The sequence below is a fragment of the Aquarana catesbeiana genome, linkage group LG05 (assembly GCF_042186555.1).
Source record: "Aquarana catesbeiana isolate 2022-GZ linkage group LG05, ASM4218655v1, whole genome shotgun sequence".
Classification (NCBI taxonomy): Eukaryota; Metazoa; Chordata; class Amphibia; order Anura; family Ranidae; genus Aquarana; species Aquarana catesbeiana.
In genome coordinates, this window is record NC_133328.1 from 169,181,321 (window position 1) to 169,199,031 (window position 17,711).

Genomic DNA, 17,711 nt, shown 5'->3' on the forward strand with positions numbered 1-17,711 from the left:
GCTGGTTCGAATCCCAACCACGACACTACTTGCATGGAGTCTGCATATTCTCCCTGTGCCTGTGTGGGTTTCCTCCGGGTACTCCGGTTTCCTCCCACACCCCAAAGACATGCTGGTAGGTTAATTGGCTTCTGTCTAAATTGGCCCTAATATATGAATGTGAGTTACCTTAGATTGTAAGCTCCTTAAGGGTAGGGACTGATGTGAATGTACAATGTATATGTAAAGCGCTGTGTAAATTGATGGTGCTTACATAAGCACCTTAAATAATTATAATAATAAAGATGGCCGCAACGGAATGTTACTTCTGTTACCCAATCTGACGGGTCGCCTAATCTGGCGGAACACCGGCTTTGTGAATTAAGTGACACAGCAGTGCCTACTAACAGTGACTACATGTCACAGAATTCAAGGAAATAATTGTGCGGGGATCTTCATAAAGTTTGTTTAAAAACTTCAAGATCTTTCAGATTATTAGCAGTTGTCTGGAAATAATTGAAACACAATGTGGAAACGAATATATGACTTTACATTGTGACCATAGATATGGTTTCATGTGATTTGAAATAAAAGCTTCCACACATAGAGCAGCTCTGTTATTTCTCCCCCTCACTCAGCTCTGTGACATGGTAAGCTGCTGGGAGTCTGTATATAACAAGTGTCTGCAGAGCCAGCTCCGACATGTCCTCCACACAGACCCCGGGGACAGGGAACCCTCACCCCCCCTATACTACAACAATCACTCTACTCACAGCCTTGATCTCCAGGATCACACACTGAACACTCACAAAACACCAGCACGTCTTCCGTACTGTAAACACACGGCGCACTCTGATGACGAAAGACGTCTGCCGTACGAAAGAGCCACAGTTTCTATGGATACCGAGATGTAAACAAAGAACAGTGACAGCAAGCCTGCAAGAACATTCTAATAGAGTTTGGAAGACACAGAGGGATCGCTGAGGTAATCAAGTCACTTATCACTGTTTAATATCATATAGAGCTGTTCTTACTGACAACTATATTGTCCAATTCCAATAGAGATACCCGCTGATTCATGACATGTGTGTAATGCTTAATGGCAAATTTAAAAAATGGAAAGGAATCCTGATAAACCATTATTTAACATGTATTTATTCTTTATGTTACTTCTACTCTGATATTATATTCAATGCTTAGTGTTTGGGGGGGATGGGGTTAAGACATTTTAAAAAGACATTTTAAATTTAATTTTAAAGTGGAACTAAACCCATAAATGTAAAGCAGAACTCACATTCACTCCAGCACTCTGGTGTCCTGGAGCGCCCCCAGCTGGCTGCTGTCATCTTTTTCCACCTGATGGCTTCCGGGTACCAATCTCCAGTTGTTTTAATTGGCCGGGCAGAGGTGACGTCAGCGCATGCGTGGCAATTCAGTCATCCCGGCATTGCCGAAATATTGCACTGAGTTGCGCATGCAGTAATGATCTATTGAATTTTGAATACATATCACTAGGTTATCAAAGTGGAACTTTAGTCAGAAAATGAAGTCCCGCTAGATCAGGCTGGCCCCTTTTGCAGGTATAGCTTTGCAAAACATTAAAAATAAGTGCCTATACTTTTAAAATCCAGTAATACACTGTCTTACCCTGCTCTGCACATGCTCAGTTGCTCTCTATTTTTAGGCACTGTTGAGTTTGTAGAAGCCGATCTGCTGACAGCAGAATTAAACCCTCCTATCCTTTACAGCCAAGGAAGCTGCTTCTGTTTGATCTGCAACTGCCATGGTGTTGCACATGTGATCAGTTATGACACCAGTCATTTGAGAGTCTGACTTTGATTGGTTGATGACACAAGCAAATGTGACAGTTGGCAATCCTGGCATTCCAGGAATGTAACTTTTTTTTTTTAAACTGTTAAATCAATGGTTTTAGTTCCGCTTTATGATTTACTGCTCTTCAGGGGCTCCGAGCTTTAGGGAAATGGCAGCCTCCAGCAAGAAGAAACAGGAGCAATGCTGGAGGCAATTTACAGCACACACAAATTATGGTAGCATACCACTTCTGCTTAAATGGCCTGAAGTCCCTTGCCATTGCCGGTGTTCTGTCGAAAAGTGCCCCACCCCACATCGAATAGTGCCCGGGATGTACTGCGCATGCTCAGGACAGAGCTGCATTTCAGCTGATTTGCTGAGCAGCTGGAGTGACGTGACCAGGGCGCAAGCGCACATCGTAGAAGGCATCTCTCGATGGAGATACCATTTCATGGCCACAATTGAAACCTATACAAACAGCAGGGGGAGACCGTAGTTCTCACATTGTGCCTTGCTGTCGCGGGGCGGCTTTACAGTGTGCTGATGGTCCAGTTTTCTGTGTTGCAGGGCGGGTTTGGTGTGTTGAACGGCCGGTTTTGTCTGTGTGAAAGGTCGGCTTGCAACACAGACAAAACCAGCTCTTCAACACAGCCACTATCCGCCCTCCAGCAGCAGCAATGCACAATCTGAGAACTACGGTCTTCTCCGCTGTTTGTATAGGTTTAAATTGTGCGTGTGAAATGGTATCTCCTACGAGAGATACCTCCTACGATGTGCGCTTGCGCTGTGGTTACGTGAGCCCAGCTGAACGGCAAATCAGCTGTTGTGCTGTTCCGTCCTGTTCCGCATGCGCAGTACATCCTGGGCACTATTCAATGGGGGGGCACTTCTCAACTGAACACCGGCATCTGCTCCTCAGCTTCCTGTAGGTTCCGGCCCTTGGACATATTGACATCTTGATTACCCACACAGTATGAAGTAATTCCCATGCATGCACAGGAGTGCAGTCATCCCACCACACAGGCATTGTGCCTGAAGGTAAATTGACATGCATAGCTCAGTATACATCCCACAGATTGCATGTCTCTTCAATCATAAAGAGTCTGCCTGATCACATTTTCTTTTTTAATTTAATTAAGACTTTAGTTCTGCTTTACAGTGTAAGCTCACCCTTTCAGAAAAAATAAAAGGTGAACACTGTACACCACCCACACAGAAAAAGTGTCAGTTAGAGGGTTGAGATAAACAGGGGTGCTTACAATGTCCAGCTTTTATTCTTTTAAAACGTTTATCTCCAAAAAAACAGTTTCTGTAACAGCTTAAAAATGTTAGCTGGAGTTCAGATTAAAGCCATAGCTTTCGAGAGCCGACACAACAGGTCACAAAAAATGCTCTCGTACGACAACAGAACAAATTATTTTCATGTAATTAGTATGGTATTTGTGCAAAAAAAATAGTGTGACCAAGACTGTGCATGCTCAGAAATGAAAGAATACATTACTATACAAATACAATACATTACATCACTTCCAAAGTTGTACGGGAATTCTCGTAATTTAGTAGTAATCTATTGGGTTTCTATATGAGACTAGTATGAAAAGAAAAAAAAGAACAGAATATCATTCATCTGATATTCTTAATGTGTGTATGAGGCTAAAGGTTCCATTCACACCTAGACATTTTGGGATTGCAGCAGAATCACTGCAATTCTGACCTCAATCTCAAAACGCACTACAATCACAAAATGCAGGTTCAGGTGTCATTATTTTCAATGACACCTAAAACACGGTGTGGTTTTGGCACAGGAATCACACCGTGTGAAGATTGTCGCCCAAAAAGGAGTAGGAGCTTCTTTTGGGCAACAGGCTTCACCCAATGCGATTTGCCATGTGATAATGAACAAAAAAGAGAAGCGCACTCACATAGCCACATCCGTAAATTAAGGGAATGCACAAGAAAAAACGGTGTACTATAACAATAAACCTAGGTCGGACTTTAAAGGCATAGGAAACAACGAAGAGGTATGAAAATAAACACGATTTATTGAAAAATACACAACATGAATAGAACAGTACAGAAAAGTTAAAAATCATGTATATTGATACATAATGTGTAGTGAGCCCTTGTGTATCTACGCGTTTCACCGTTAGGCTTCTTCAGGATAAAGTCAAGGTTCTACAGATAGCAAATAAAGAGAACGGACCTCACTGTCTTGCAAAGAGATAAGTCTCAATTATAAGTATACAGAAACTGGTTCAGAGGGTACCGTCTCACTGGAAACAGGTTATACTACACCACTGTCAGGATCTATGCACAAATCAGACCAGCCCAATCTGCTAGTGAGAGAAGAGCAGGAAAAGCCAAACAGTTCCAGAGACAGGGGCAAAATAATGCACAAAGAGTGGACTCAGTGCCAAAGAGGGAGGGGAGCCGACTATGGGCTTCAAAGCCCACCAAGCAATGTGGACACCCACCGGGAAAATAGTCCAAATATGAGACTGAGAGATAGTCACTAGCATTGTGGACAATCACAAGGCTGTCTCCCAGGGGCCACACATCATTATCTAAATACAAAAATTTTGCTACACATTGTGGACAATCTCTCAGTCTCATATTTGGACTCTTTTCCCGGTCCCGGTGATCAAGCCCTTAACCACTTAACAACCGGCCCATAGCCAAATGACGGCTACAGGGCGGTTGTTTAACTCTGGGAGGACGTCCAGGGACGTCCTCCCAGAATTCTGCTCTCGCGCGCCCCCTAGGGCGTGCACTCGAGAGCATCCGTGACCGCCGGGTCCAGAGGACCCGGCGCATCACAGATCCCGGTAAATGGCCGCTGATCGCGGCCGTTTACCATGTGATCGCTCCGTCAAATGACGGAGCGATCACATGTAAACAAACCGGCGTCATCTGATGACGCCGGTTCCTCTCCTCCCCTCTGTGTACCGATCGGTACACTGTGAGCGGAGAGGGGGCTGGATGGATGGCTGCAGCGTTGTGGGCTGCATGTGTAGTGCCCACAGCGCTGCACAGAGACATCCAGCCATCCATCCATCCATGCTCAGCCATCCCCACTACTCTGCATGCCCTGCAATGCTCTGCAATGCCCTCTGCAATGCCCCACAGTACTCTGGTATGCCCCACAATACCCCTGCAATACTCTGCAATACCCCTGCAATACTCTGCCATACCCTGCAATACCCCTGCAATACTCTGCCATACCCTGCAATACCCCGCAATACTCTGCCATACCCTGCAATACCCCGCAATACTCTGCAATACCCCGCAATACTCTGCCATACCCTGGAATACCCTGCAATACTCTGCCATACCCTGGAATACCCCGCAATACTCTGCCATACCCTGGAATACCCTGCAATACTCTGCCATACCCTGGAATACCCCGCAATACACTGCCATACCCTGGAATACCCCGCAATACTCTGCCATACCCTGGAATACCCCGCAATACTCTGCCATACCCCGCAATACCCCGCAATACTCTGCCATACCCTGCAATACCCTGAAATACCCCGCAATACTCTGCCATACCCCGCAATACCCAGCCATACTCAGTGATACCCAGCCATACTCTGCGATACTCAGTGATACCCAGCCATACTCTGCGATACTCAGTAATACCCAGCCATACTCTGCAATACTCAGTGATACCCAGCCATACTCTGCAATACTCAGTGATACCCAGCCATACTCTGCAATACTCAGTGATACCCAGCCATACTCTGCCATACTCAGTGATACCCAGCCATACTCTGCCATACTCAGTGATACCCAGCCATACTCTGCCATACTCAGTGATACCCAGCCATACTCTGCCATACTCTGCCATACCCTGCCATACCCAGCCATGCTCTGCAATACCCCGCAAAAATCTGCAATACTCTGCCATAACCCGCAATACTCTGCAATACCCCACAATACCCAGCCATACTCTGCAATACTCGGTGATACCCAGTCATACTCTGCCATACCCAGTCATGCTCGGCCATACCCAGTCATACTCGGCGATACTCTGCAATACCCAGCCATGCTCAGCCATACTCGGCCATGCTCAGCCATACCCGGCCATGCTCAGCCATACCCAGCCTCTGTATGTGGCCAGGCTGTGGAAGTCTCACACATGTGGTATCGCCGTACTCAGGAGGAGTAGGAGAATCTATTTTGGGGTGTCATTTTTGGTATGTACATGTTATGTGTTAGAAATATTGTATAAATGGACAACTTTGTGTTAGAAAAAAAAAAAGCGTTTTAACCACTTCCGGCCTTCCGTCATACGACGTCCTTGACTTTGTGCGGGGATATCTGAATGATGGGTGCAGCTACAGGCATCATTCAGATATCATCTTTTTCAGCCGGCGATTCCCTACACCATAGGAATGATCATAGCGGCTGTTACACTGCTTGATCGCTCTTACGGGAGGCGAGAGGGGACATCCCCCCCTCCCGCCGCCCTCTGGTGCTTCTACCGACTCACCGCTACGATCGAAGCCAGGATCTTTTTTTTTTTTTTTTTTTAATTTCAGGCACAGCCTAGAGGTGAGATTTGGGGTCTTATTGACCCCATATCTCACTGTAAAGAGGACCTGTCATGCCATATTCCTATTACAAGGGATGTTTACATTCCTTGTAATAGGAATAAAAGTGATCAAAAACATTTTTTTTTTGGAAAAAAGTGTCAAACTAAAATAAATAAAGTAAAATGAACAATAAAAAAAAATAAATTTTTTTTAAAGTGCCCCTGTCCGTGTGCTCGCATGCAGAAGCGAACGCATACGTAAGTCCCGCCCACATATGAAAACGGTGTTCAAACCACACATGTGAGGTATCGCTGCGATCGGTAGAGCGAAATCAATAATTTTGGCCCTAGACCTCCTCTGTAACTCAAAATTTGTAACCAGTAAAAAATTTTAAAGCGTCGCCTATGGGGATTTTTAAGTGGCGAAGTTTGGCGCCATTCCACAAGCGTGTGCAATTTTGAAAGGTGACATGTTAGGTATCTATTTACTCGGCGTAACTTCATCTTTCATATTATGCAAAAACATTGGGCTAACCTTACTGTTTTGTTTTTTTTTAAAGCAAAAAACATTTTTTTTTCCAAAAAAAACGCGTTTGAAAAATTGCTGCGCAAATATCGTGCGAGATAAAAAGTTGCAATGACCGCTATTGTATTCTCTAGGGTCTTTGCTAAAAAACATATATAATGTTTTGGGGTTCTATGTAATTTTCTAGCAAATAAATTATGATTTTTACATGTAGGAGAGAAATGTCAGAATTGGCATGGGTGCTCCAGAAGGCCTGAAGGTGCTCCCCTGCATGTTGGGCCTCTGTATGTGGCCACGCTGTGTAAAAGTCTCACACATGTGGTATCGCCATACTCGGGAGTAATAGCAGAATGTGTTTTGGGGTGTAATTTGTGGTATGCATATGCTGTGTGTGAGAAATAACCTGCTAATATGACAATTTTGTGAAAAAAGAAAAAAAAGAAAAAAAAAAACTTGATTTTGCAAAGAATTGTGGGAAAAAATGACAACTTCAAAAAACTCATCCTGCATCTTTCTAAATACATTGGAATGTCTTCTTTCCAAAAAGGGGTCATTTGGGGGGTATTTGTACTTTTCTGGCATGTTAGGGTCTCATGAAATTAGATAGGCCGTCAGTACTTCAGGTGTGATCAATTTTCAGATATTGGCACCATAGCTTGTGGACGCTATAACTTTCACAAAGACCAAATAATATACACTAATTTGGGTTATTTTTACCAAAGATATGTAGCGGTATAAATTTTGGCCAAAATATATGAAGAAAAATTACTAATTTTCAAAATTTTATAACAGAAACGAAGAAAAATGAATTTTTTTACAGATTTTTTGGTCTTTTTTCTTTTATAGCGCAAAAAATAAAGAACCCAGCGGTGATTAAATACCACCAAAAGAAAGCTCTATTTGTGTGAAAAAAAGGACAAAAAATTCATATAGATACAGTGTTGCATGACTGAGTAATTGTCATTCAAAATGTGAGAGCACCAAAAGCTGAAAATTGGTCTGGTTATTAAGGGGGTTTAAGTGCCCAGTGGTCAAGTGGTTAAAGCAGAACTAATGGCAGGCTTACACTTCTGTGGCATGTACACAGAGCTGTGCATGTGCAGGGTCATTTTTTCATTCAGTCAGTGGGTTGAACAAAAAATAAACTGATCATATTTCCCCCCATCCATACATTTAATGTGGATGTGGGATCGTCTCCATTATGCCCAGGGCTTTTTTCTCAGACAATAAGTGCAGGACCTCCCCTTTTCTGAGTCACCCCTTTTCCCCACCTCTACCCACCTCCACGCACTGTCCCTTGGTTCCATCCCCTACCCACCTCCCAGTACCAACCCTTTTAGACAATACAGAACCAAGTATCGTTTTGTGGTGCTAAGTAATTTGTATGGAATTTGGTAATGATATTAAGAAAAGCAGTAAAATAGATCCCCCCTAACAACAATGTACCACCCACAACAAACCCCCCCCCCCCCCAGCAACAATAGACTCCCGGCAGCATCAACAGATCTCTGCACAGCCAGCATTAATAGATTCTCTGGCAGCCATCGACAATAGACCGCTCCCCCAGCAGTAGATCTCCTTCAGCAACAACTGACCCCCCCAGCAACATAAGACCCACCCCAAGCAACAATAGGTCCCTCATCAGCAAGAATAGACCTCCTCAGCAACAATAGAGCCCTCTGCAAAAATAGATCCATTCCAGCTAGAATAGATCCCCCAGCAATGAGCATCAATACCCTGCAGCACACCCCAGCACCCCTTGCCATTACATACAGTCAGTCCAGGAGGTGCCGGAACTAAGTTCCCCCACGTTGCCGCTGAAAAAAAGCCCTGACAATGCCACTGTATTCTGACAGCGGAACTCCCCTGCTGTCAAAATACACTGATTAGCATTGCAGACAGTTGGACATTTTATCCCTATTGTGTTAAGTCTCAACAACAACTAGTTGATCATATGCTGTACAGAAAGCACAGGAATCACTTATATGACAATGAAAAGTGTCCCGAGGCCCATCTAACACAAAAGACATTTTAGGTGTAAGAAAGCAGACACGACCAACAATGGCAGACCACACACTGTGAACACAGAGCAGTCGATCACTAGGGTAATTATACCTGAGACAATATCACTTAACATATAATTAAACATGAACCTCACAGAGAAGACAATAAGAAAGTGGCCTAGGAGGGGGAGGCAATAGAAGTAAAAAAAAAACAGGGCTGGGGGGGAATTCCTGATGTCAAGGTCAGATTTTTAACATCCTGAAAGACCAGAAAAGAGTATCCCTCACAGAGTTGATAGCAAAGCTTGGTATTCTGGAGATAATGTGTAGTCTTTCCAGTAAAACTAAGTTTTTTACAGAATCCTTCCTCTATTATTTGAGGAGGCGCTATGACATCTATCGTTTTGATATCATCTGCTTTGTGAAGCCAAAAACGAATTGGTGGTGAGGCTGTTTGTTTGATCTTTATTTTTTTAACTACTATCCTGCACTAAAAAATAAAGACATTTATGGCTGTCTGATCCGATGTGTCATTGTTTGACTACATGCTATTGTTTCTGAAACTTATGCGATTTTTGTATGTTTTTATAGTTGAAAGCCTCTCATTCTTCTCATACTCATCTTTTGTGATCATTGGTATTATTGCCATAGGTGACATGGTGATTACATCATCAGGAATCAGACTGATTGTTTCCCGATAGCTAGTCTGCCTAGTTAACTGGCAGTGACAGCTCGGGCACAGAATGAGCAGCTCACAGAAGTGTGTGCTGCACATTCTGTAGCAGAGTGCCCATTTAATCATCATGCACAGATGCAGTCATATGCCCCTTCAACTCTATTTCCCACAACACCCTGGTTTCCTGGGCATGCCCAAGTAAGATGTTTGTCCACTTCTCTCTCTCTCAGCAGCTTGGAGAAGCAACACCTGATAAGACAGAGGTAGCTGAGAAAGTGATCTGTAGCCAGGTGATAGGCCCTCCACTGTCAAAACAGGCATGCAGGAAGCTGGACCAGAGCCTAATAGCATGCATCTTCTCTGGAGAACCCAGATACTGTTGGGAGCACCTCTCTGATTTCTACCAGACTACTCCAGTCCCAGTGGGGTAACCCCTTTCTTCTTGGATCCCTCCAGCTGTTTACCTGTATTACCAAAGCTACCCTGGATTTCATTGTGTGGAGCTTGGTGAGGAGTTTGCACTAAACCTTCACAGATATCCCAATTCTCCCGCGAGGTGCGGGAGTCTCCTGCATTTCTGCGGCGGCTCCCGCACACCCGCAAGCGACTCCCCATCTCTCGGAAATGATCGGTGCAGCGGGGAACAGCTGTGAACACCGATCTCCTCCTTTTTGCCGCAACGATCATTCCCAGCTGTTTCCTGTGCACTCCTCCACCAGCCCCCTCCGTATCCTTCTCCGCCCCCCTGTTCTCCTCCGGCCCCCATGTTTTCCTCTGTCGCTCCTGTTCTCCTCCTCGCCCCCCTCTCGTCCCCCACAGCCGGCTCCCCTCCTTTCCTCTCCCGCAGGCTGTGGGGGGAACTGTCAGGAATTGGACACAGTGAGCGAGATCGTTCCTGTGTCCTGTGATAACTGAGCAGAGTAAACTGTGTTTACTCTGCTCAATTTATGAATGATCAGGAGCCTCTGTCTCAAAAATTATTGTAAAAAAAAGAAAGTTTTTTTTTGTTTGTTTTTTTTGTTTTTTTTTGTTTTTTTTACATCAAGACTAGATGGAAATTAACCTTTTGCTAATGACTAACCCCTTTCTCCTAAAGAACAATGCTCACAGAACAGTCAGATATCTTCAGGGTGAAATATAAAAGGAACATGTTGGTTTGGTCTTTGGTTACTAGTTTAGAAATACTACATAACTTTAACACGAGTTGGGGGTTGATAATTCTGGTTTATGTGGCAAGAAATTTGTGAAATAATGTTTTTACTGTTTGCATAGTCAATTCTATGTTGTTGGTTTATTATTTGCTTTGTTATCCTAAGGTTCGGGCTTCCGGGACTCACCTTTAGATCATAGACACTTATAAGTCCTTGGTGTTGCGGGATCATGTCGGTCTCACCCACACTATCGTCCCCTGAGCTGCAGTATTTATATTGCATTAGCTACCCCACAGGCTCTATTCCCCCCATTTATTTAGGTGATATAGATTTGCTATTTTCACCTCCGGTATCTACTCTTTCACAACTTCACTTTTTTCCCTTCATTTCTCCTAACTTACCCCGTTCTCTGTCTTTTTTTTTCTCTCTTTCCTCGTTCTAACCTTCCTTCCCTTGTGCTTGGGACACCCGACCCGCCTCTGCTCCCCCCTCGGTAAGCCCTCAGCGGAGACTTTGAGTCTCTCCTACTCCTTGACGTACCAAACCCTTTTAGGACCTCGCTACAGTAAATCATGCAGAAGATCCCAAAAAAAAGAATCTCCCCTGACACTAAAATGCATTTTGCTTAATGTGAAAGGGTTAAATATCCCAGAGAAAAGGTCACAGGTCTTGTCCGCACTCTCCAAGCATAAGGCTCAGTTCATCTTCCTTCAAGAGACCCACTTTAGATCCGACTCTATACCCAAACTTACCAATCACCTGTATCAGACAGCAATTCATTCGACTAATGTTTCCGCGAAAACTAAGGAAGTATCCATTTTGGTTTCCAAATATGCCCACTTTAATATGAAAGATTCCCTCATAGATCCAGAGGGTAGATTCCTTTTCATCAAAGGTCAACTTCCAAACCGTTAACACTAGCCAATATATATTGTCCAAATGAACACCAAGTCTCATTTATGAGAAAAGTATGCAACCTACTGTCTACTTTTAAAGAGGGGGTGATCATCCTGGGAGGGGACTTCAATGTACCGCTGAACCCTGACATAGACACCTCATCAGGCACATCCACACTGACTTACAGGGCCCTACGTCAGATCAAACTGCAACTACAAACCCTAAATTTACATGATACATGGCGCACATTATTCCCTACAGAAAGAGATTATACATTCTATTCTACACCTTTTTAGAAGTACTCTAGAATAGATTACTTTTTTCTTTCCCAAAGAGATTTAACCTACCTTACACAGGCATCGATAGAGCCAATGTGTCTGTCGGATCATCATCCGATCTTGTGCACTTTGACCTTCCCCGAAGCAGAGTGCAGAACCAAAACCTGGAGATTAAATCCCTCCCTACTGAAAGATCCTCAGAATCTTTCTAGACTCAAAACACGAATTCAGCAGTACTTCACCGAAAACGACACACCTGATATCTCGCTAACCTCATTATGGGAGGCCCATAAGTGTGTGGTCCGGGGAGAACTATTGGCTCTAGCAGCGGATGCTAAACGGAAACACCAGGAAAAGTTCCAGACACTGACAGATAAAATCCACAGACTAGAAACGCTTCACAAACACTCACTTTCCCAAACAGCGTTGCAGGACCTGTTACACACTCGCTCCCTCTTGCTAGAGGAACTGGGGAAACGTACAAAACGTCAATATGCACTCCGTCAGAAAGTATTCTATGAGCACGGTAATAAAAGTGGAAGACTTCTAGCAAGGGCGGTGAAAGCCTCTAGAAATTCTCTCACAATTCATCACATACGCGACCGACATGGTTTGTTGCATGCAACTAATGAGGACATGGCTAAATGTTTTGAACGTTGCTATTCTGGGCTGTATAACCTAAGTTCAGAAGATACAAACCCAATATCCCGGGAAATGAGGAAGGAAGAAATTGAGGATTTTTTAACCCAATTTAGCCCACATACAATTACTGAACAACAGGCTGAGGAGATGGAGAGTCCTCTTTCCGAACAGGAACTACAGTTTGCCATGAAACAGATGAAACCGGGCAAGAGCCCAGGCCCTGACGGGCTCTCACTACAATATTATAAGTGTTTCATGGACGTTCTGTCTTCCAGAATGCTCTCTACCTTTAATGCCCTCTCAGCACCCAACGTATCCAAGGGACACATGTTAGATGCACATATAACAGCCCTCCCTAAGGGAGGTAAAGATGTTACGGAAGTATCAAATTACAGACCAATCACTTTGCTTAATGTGGATAAAAAGCTATACGCAAAGATCCTGGCCAATAGATTACTACCCCTCCTTCCCGGCCTCATCTCCTTAGACCAGGTGGGTTTTGTCCCAGGTAGAGAGACTAGGGACAACACTATACCTGCATTGAATGTTCACCATTGGATGACATTATCTAAAACACCAGGTTTTTTTTGTCATTGGACGCAGAGAAGGCGTTCGTCAGAGTGGCCTGGGACTACATGCGCAAAGTCCTGAAAGTGATAGGTCTTAGATCGCGCATGTTGTCTCAGATTCTGGCATTATACTCTAACCCTACCGCGCGTGTACGGGTAAACGGCCACCTGTTAGACGCCTTCACCATAGGCAACGGCACCCGCCATGGCTGTCCCTTGTCCCCCATGATATATGTCCTTACCTTGGAACCCTTTTTAAACAAACTAAGATCAAACGCTGATAATAAAGGAATCCAAATAGGGACAGGGAATTCAAAGTGGCCGCTTATGCAGACGACATCCTGTTATCACTCAGGTCACCTTTCATTACCCTTCCAAACCTATTGAAAGACATAGAACACTTTGGGGCTCTGTCAAATTTTAAAGTTAACTACGCAAATTCGCATGCATTGAATATATCACTCTCCACACAGGACACAGAATGTTGCCAGAGCTCTTTCCCATTCCGATAGGAGAGGGAGGCTATCGCATACCTGGGTATCCGGATTACCACTAAACTGTCAGACTTGTACAAATTCAATTTTCATGTACTTCTGAATAAAACAAAATCAGATCTAAAGGACTGGGCAGGACTAAATGTCTCATGGTTTGGCCGCTCGGCCTTGCTTAAAATGACTATTCTCCCACGCTTTCTATACTTGATGCAAACCATCCCCATACATCTCCCGAAAGCATTTTTCACGACATACAGACAGGCCTGTTCACTGTTCATTTGGAAGAACACTCCACCACATATCAAATATACTCGACTGACCCGTACTAAGACAAAGGGAGGAATAGGCTTACCCGATCTTTACAAATATTACTTGGCTTGCCATCTCACCAGGATTGTGGACTGGAATATCCACTATGACAAAAAGTTATGGGTTTGTATAGAAAATTCCTTTACACAATTTCTAGTACAAGATCTCCCCTGGCTCTCGCCTAGACACTGGGCAACAGTATTATTGATACATCCACTTATTTACCCATCCTTGATAGTGTTCACACAGGCAGGTAAATTAACACCTCTATCCTTGGTTCCGGGGCCCTTAACCACGTTAAAAGGAAACCCAGATTTCCCACCAGGTAATGCAGGCTCATTTCTGAGCCATGAATGGCCCTACAAAGACATGAGGGCGCAACGCTTTTTTTTGAAAAGCGACCCCCTGCTCTTATGACAACCTGGTTGATGTCTATTTAACCAAATCTTTCCCCTTTTGGTTGTATAGACAAATATGCAACTTCCTGACTACACAAGCATCACACTTAACTCGGACAAGACAACTCACATCATTTGAATCCCTCTGTACAAGAAATTCACCACAAAGGCATTTAATATCCCTCATATACATAATGTTATTTGAAGAGCCTAACATTAACAGAGATCCCGCATGCACCACATGAGGTAGGGAACTCCAGATTTCTTTATCCGATGAGGAGTGGGAAACTATACACGAATACGCACACAAAGGTTCCATGAACGTAGCCATCCAAGAAAACTGTTATAAAATCGAAACGCGGTGGTACAGAACTCCCTCCTTACTCCACAAATTCTCACCATCTATACCTAACACGTGCTGGAGATGTGGTAAAGCAAGAAGGCACTATGCTCCATGTTTGGTGGGACTGTGATTCGATTCAGCCGTTTTGGAAGAAGGTGCTTGACATCATCTCACAGGTCACCACGTATACATTAAATTACACTCCAGCACAATATCTGTTGCACCATACCACATTGTCTAAAAGTGCTTATTACAAATCTCTGGCCATGCACATGGTGAATGCGGCGAGATTGTGTGTTCCGACACACTGGTGATCTATTACCCCACCAACAATTAGAGAATGGTTCGTCAAACTTTCCAAAATAGAAGAGATGGAAGAACTGATACACATTTCCCAAGAACGGATACAAAAATTCACGAGCACATGGGCATGCTGGACTCATTTTAAAACGTCGGATTACTTCCAAATTGCCAACTCCTAAACAAAGTGCTGATTTGAGCACTATTTATATATTTTACGAAAACCTGATCAGGGAGACTTGGGCGGGGGGGTGCAGAGGTGAAGGGACTCAATACTTTCACCTGTTAATATATAATTTGCGGACTCCTCTCTACAGTGTCCCTCTCTCTCCCTTCTTTCCCCCTTCCCTGTTCTGCTCTCCCCTTATTCCTTCCCTTTTTTTTCTTTTTTTTTTTCTCTCTCTCTCTCTCTCTCTGATATCATTAATGTACCAGACAAAGCAGGGTAACTTAATATATCTATAGAACAACAATTAAATACGTTACCAATATGCCAAATGGAGTTTAGGCTCCTATGACTCCCTGATTGTTGTGCATCCTGTCTCTCTCTCTGGTACAGGCAATCACCTGAATGACATTTTTGTTTCCTTGTATGATATATACGCTGTTCAAAATGTAAACATTTACTTATACTTGATATTCAATAAAAATTTATGGAAAAAAAAAATGAAAAAGTGTAAAAAAATAAAATATAAAACTGCTGACACCACTCTCCCCTGCCCTACCAACACTGTTCACTGCCCCAACCCCCTTTCCCCAAAAAGCATTGTGAAAAGAAATGAAAAACAAATTAAATTGTAAAAAAAACAATTTTTAAAAATAAAAAAAATACTGACACTGTCCACTGCCATACCCACCCCCACCCCCTTCCCCAGAAGCACTGTGAAAAAATATTGAAAACATGATTTATAAAATATTTTGACATGGGGGGGGGGGGTGTTGCGGGCGCGAAGCGCCACCTCCCTGAAATGAGTTTTGCTCCCGCACACCCGCAAGTACCTCCCGATGTCTCGGGAATGATCGGTGCGGCAGGGAACAGCTGTGAACACCGATCTCCTCCTTTTTGTATAGATTTTTAAATTTATTTCCTTTTTATTGTTTTTCATATTGCAAAATTTAAAAACATACAGCATCATGAATTGACATGTAGTATCGCATAATACAAAAAACTATTATTATTTTATATTCCCTCACCCACCCTTACACCCAATCTACTCCCAACCCCCTACCACACACCATCCAATCATTAGTTATACATATCTAATTGACTATTATCTATTTAAATAGGCAAAGATAGAGAATCAACGCACTCTGTAGTAGGGGTGCAAAGGATCGTCACCGATCTGAACGGTTCAACCTGTTCGGATCGGCACACATGCGCTCCGCGGAGCGTGCCGCTAGGAAAGGCTGCGGCTTTGGCCTAGCTCCGGCGCGGTGGCCATCTTGGTACACCCGGCGGCCATTTACCACATGATCGCTCCGTCAAATGACGGAGCGATCACTTGTAAACAAACCTGCGTCATGTCATGTTCCTCTCTCCCCTCTGTGTACTGATCTGTACAGTGGAGGGTAGAGATCGAATGGCAGCAGCGCTGTGGGCTGGATCTGTAGTGCCCACAGCGCTGCTCTGTGAAATTGCAGTCACATCCATAGCTCCATCCATCCATCCATGCTCTACCATACCCTGCCATACCCTCTGCCAATACTCTGCCAATACCCTGCCATACTCTGCCAATATTCTGCTATATCCTGCCAATACTCTGCAATACCCTGCCAATACTCTGCCATACCCTGCCAATACTAGGGGTGCACCGGATCATCACCGATCTGTGATCCGAAAGGTTCAACCTGTTCGGATCGGCACACATGTGCTCCGCGGAGCGTGCTGCTGCCTCAGCCTTAGGAAAGGCCGCGGCTTTGGCCTAGCTCCGGCGTGGCGGCCATCTTGGTACACCCGGCGGCCGTTTACCACATGATCGCTCCGTCAAATGACGGAGCGATCACTTGTAAACAAACCTGCGTCATGTCATGTTCCTCTCTCCCCTCTGTGTACTGATCTGTACAGTGGAGGGTAGAGATCGAATGGCAGCAGCGCTGTGGGCTGGATCTGTAGTGCACACAGCGCTGCTCTGTGAAATTGCAGTCACATCCATGGCTCCATCCATCCATCCATGCTCTGCCATACCCTGCCATACCCTCTGCCATTACCCTGCCATACTCTGCCAATACTCTGCCAATACTCTGCCATATCCTGCCAATACTCTGCAATACCCTGCCAATACTCTGTCATACCCTGCCAATACTAGGGGTGCACCGGATCGTCACCGATCCGTGATCCGAACGGTTCAACCTGTTCAACCTAAGGCTGCCTCAGCCTTAGGAAAGGCCGCGGCTTCGGCCTAGCTCCGGAGCGGTGGCCATCTTGGTACACCCGGCGGCGGTGGTGCATGCTGACGTCATCACTCCTCGTCAGGGGTTTTTTTTTGTTGATTCGAAAATGACCTGAACCGTGACTCCTGATCCGAGGAACGATCCGAACCGTGAGTTTTTTGATCCGTTGCACCCCTACTCTGTAGGCAGAGAAAAGATATAGGGAAGAGACCACAAAAAGTAAAAAGGTGGCGGAGGCTGGGGTATGGTGGGGAGCGGGAGAGAAATTCTCCCAGCTCCCCCCCATCCCCTCATAAGGGACATCCCATCTCCACCAGCCAAGGTCTCCACATTCTCTCAAACTTTCTGAGGTTGTCTTGCCTAATATATGCCACTCTCTCACTCCAAACCATTGAATTGAAAGTCT

General features: G+C 44.4%; 2 protein-coding genes across 3 annotated transcripts in view; one reads left to right on the forward strand and one right to left on the reverse strand.

The window, feature by feature from the left end:
* The window catches only part of ASTE1 (asteroid homolog 1), a 37,607-nt gene extending 36,754 nt beyond the window's left edge, over positions 1 to 853 (reverse strand). The window contains exon 1 of the mRNA XM_073630336.1: positions 753 to 853. The gene's annotated coding sequence lies outside the window, so the exon portion shown is untranslated. The remainder of the gene's footprint in view (positions 1 to 752) is intronic.
* Positions 818 to 17,711, forward strand: part of NEK11 (NIMA related kinase 11) — a 505,456-nt gene continuing 488,562 nt past the window's right edge. For both annotated transcript variants that reach the window (XM_073630337.1, XM_073630339.1), the window contains exon 1: positions 818 to 964. The gene's annotated coding sequence lies outside the window, so the exon portion shown is untranslated. The remainder of the gene's footprint in view (positions 965 to 17,711) is intronic.